The sequence below is a fragment of the Sinocyclocheilus anshuiensis genome, unplaced genomic scaffold (assembly GCF_001515605.1).
Source record: "Sinocyclocheilus anshuiensis isolate Anshui unplaced genomic scaffold, SAMN03320099.WGS_v1.1 scaffold796, whole genome shotgun sequence".
NCBI lineage: Eukaryota > Metazoa > Chordata > Actinopteri > Cypriniformes > Cyprinidae > Sinocyclocheilus > Sinocyclocheilus anshuiensis.
The window spans coordinates 118,282-121,890 of NW_015557105.1; the positions used below are offsets into that span (position 1 = coordinate 118,282).

Here is a 3,609-nt window from a genome sequence, read left to right on the forward strand (position 1 = left end):
CTCTTTTCTTCCCGTCATTCTGGTGCAGGTTGATCTTAACTTCAGCCATCCAAAGCATGCTTTTCCAGAAGTGCTGTGGCTTTTTTAGATGTTTTTTGGCAAAGTCTAATCTGGCCTTGTTTGCAGCTTGTGGTGAAGCCTCTGTATTTGCTCTGGTGAAGTCTTCTCTTGCTTGTAGACTTTGACAGAGACTCGTCTTCTCTTGGCTGGATGTTGTGAAAGGGTTTTTCTTCACCATGGAGAGGATCCTCCGATCATCAGCACTGTTGTCCTCCGTGGACGTCCAGATCTCATGTTTCTGAGCTCACCAGTGTGTGCTTTTTCTCTCAGAATGTACCAAACTGTTGATTTGGCCGCTCCTGATGTTCCTGCTATCTCTCTGATGGAGCTGTTTTGTTTTTGAAGCCTAACAATCATCTGTTTCACTTGTATGGAGAGATCCTTCACAGCAACAGCTTCCAAACGCAAACGACACACTTAGAATCAACTCCAGAACTTGTACCTGCTTAACTGATGTAGAAATAACAAAAGAATGGCCCACATCTGTCCATGAAACAGCTTTTGAGTCAACTGTTCAATTACTTCTGGTCCCTTGAAAAAGGGGGAGGTACATATTAAAGAGCTGTAATTCCTTAACCTTTCCTCCAATTTCGATGAGAATACCCTCAAATTAAAGCTTAGAGTTCACTTTAAGCACACACACACACACAGTTAGCACACAGGAGCTCATGAAAGAAGAGCTTTAGGTTTTGAATAACTGTATGTATTTGATATATCCAAAAACATAATATTATGGCAAAGGTGTTTGCAAAGTAAGACAAACGTTTGCTTTTGAGATGTGTTTGTGATCTTTTGAACGCAGTGCTTCATTTTGCAAGAGCACTTTGCATTTTGTGTGTGCAGTTCTTGGATTTGTGTGTGAAGTTTTAAAAAAAGAGGCAAAGTTTTGAAAATGTGTGTAAGCAGTTGAAAAAAACTGTTTATTATCAATTAAAACTGAAATGAACGCAGTGCTTCATTTTGCAAGAGACGTGAGGCACTTTGCATTTTGTGTGTGCAGTTCTTGGATTTGTGTGTGAAGTTTTAAAAAAAGAGGCAAAGTTTTGAAAATGTGTGTAAGCAGTTGAAAAAAACTGTTTATTATCAATTAAAACTGAAATAAAAATAAAAAACTAGTAAAATAGTATTGGAAAAACTACAACTAATAAAAATGACAAAAAACAAACAAAATAACTGAAAATTAAACAAAAATTTAAATGAAAACCAAAAATATTATTCAAATATTATATTATTCATAAATATTCAAAATATTATTAAAAACTATGTTTATAAAAATTACTAAAACATTGTAAAAAAAAAAAAAAAAAACACAAATGAGATCTTTTTAGAGTCAATATAAAATGCTAATTCACTCACATTTATCATTTTACATTTAACATCTGCTTTTTATGATTCTATCAATTCCCGATGGACAAGATCAAGTGCCATTCTCTGTTTTATCAGAAATCTCCTGTTTCACTCAGAAATTCATCTCATTATGGAAGAAAAACGGGTTGCAAACTTCATTTCATATTGACTTTTATATTCATTCCATTTCATATTCAGCATCAAATCTCTTAAAGATCATCAAGAGTTTTGTTTGATGCAAGTAAACTAGATATTCACCAGAACCAATGTTATTTTAGTATTATTTCTAAAATATTAGTATTTATTAATATTCTGAATTGGCATTTGAATATTTTTGTTATTTGTATTACTTTATTATTTTTATTTATATATATATTTTTTAAATAGTTCTATTTAACTTTAATGTATTTTTATTTCAGTTTTAGAATTCTAGTACTTTAAATTAAATGTTTTTTTCAGTTAGTGGCCAATGCAACAATTTTAAGTTTTTCATCTAATATTGATATTAATGTTGCAAGACTCATTATTTCAAGATTCTTACAATTTCTATCCTCTCTTTTATCACTAAATAATAATAAATGGGTTGCAAAATGCATTTCATATTGACTTTTTTATGCTTGCAACGCTAAGGTCATGGGTTCGATTCCCAGGGAATGCATGAACTGATCAAAAGCAAATCCTGAATACAATGGAAGTCGCTTTGGATAAAAGCATCTGCCAAATAATATACTTTTTTATTCAAGACAGAATGAGATTAAATGGAGAGCAAAAGTTTGCTAAAGTCTCCTGCATCTCAGCGGTTTCTCCTGAGAAAACCTCACACGTCTCCTTCAGAGATTCAGAAGAGATCGCAACAATTTCTCAATCTGTACTTTCTAGTCTGCAATCACAAGACAGAGATCTCAATGTGAACTCACACATTCCTCAAGTCAATTCTGAGCTGCTCTGCATTGGTTTTATAGCTCTAGACTCATAATGCATGACAGCTATTGACTCACTTGAGTCTGTTTTCATTTCTCATAAGAAACGAACCAAAAACTCTCGTGTCCTGAGCTGTAAAAGAGCAGCATGAGAGCGATGCGAGACATTCTTACGGCGCTTGTGTACAGCAACGGTCTTTGTGAGACGCCGTTAATTAGATACATAAATCTGGAGACGGAGGAATGAATTCCTGCTTTGGTGACCCGTGTTTCCTGAGCGACGGACTCATCTCACATCCAAACAACACACAACTGTTAATGCATGAGAAAATGCTTGCCTAGTTTTGCTCTTAAAACAAGACTCATTTCCCTGAGAGGCTGTGTTGCTTAAGATATTAAGAATCAGATGTGTTTCATAGCCTCAGACTCTATGTGTTTTATTGTCTGGTCTTGTTCCAAAATCAGAGAAATCTTCCAGTGCAGTTATATTTCATCCAGTGGATCAGAGGTATAATGTCTCATCTTCACTTTGAAAATATCAGGTACTTGTTAAGAGGATCGGAAAAACATTTTTTTTTAAGATCTGGCGCCCCTCGAGTTATTATTTTGATCGTTCTATGTAATGCCCTATTATTGACTGAATTTTTCCCTTTTAAACTTTCACTAATTTTAATTTTTTTTTATTTCATTTCATTAAAAAAAAAAATGTTATCTGTTTTTTATTTCTTCTTATATAGTGTTTGTGCATATATTGGTATATACGTAATAATAATAATAATAAAATAATAATTTGCAATTAATTTAATTTTTTAATTAATGTATTTATTTTTTATTTAATATTATGGATGTTTATTTCTTTTAGAATTTTTTATTGATCTATTTTTATTTCTTATATTGTGTTTGTGCATATATTGGTATACACGTAATAATATATATATAATAATAATATGCAATTAATTTTAGTTAATTTTTAAATTAATTAATATAATTCTTTTTTTTTATTTTTATTGATTTTTATTTATTTCATGATTTTATTTATATTATTATTTTATCTATTTTTTTATTTCTTATCTTGTGTGCGTGCATATATATAGGCATATATATATGTAGCTTATGAAAATTAATGGTCAGAATTAGATTTGGTCTGGTGCCCCTCGATTCATTATTTTGATCGTTCTATGTAATGCCCTATTATTGACTGAATTTTTCCCTTTTAAACCCTAAATGGATGTCAAACCAGTGTTTTTTAAATTATTACTATTATTATTACATTTAAATCACT

General features: G+C 31.4%; 1 protein-coding gene across 1 annotated transcript in view; it reads right to left on the reverse strand.

Moving 5' to 3' along the window:
* kif13a (kinesin family member 13A) overlaps positions 1–3,609 on the reverse strand; it is a 90,428-nt gene that overhangs the window by 66,850 nt on the left and 19,969 nt on the right. The gene's annotated exons all lie outside the window — the stretch shown is intronic.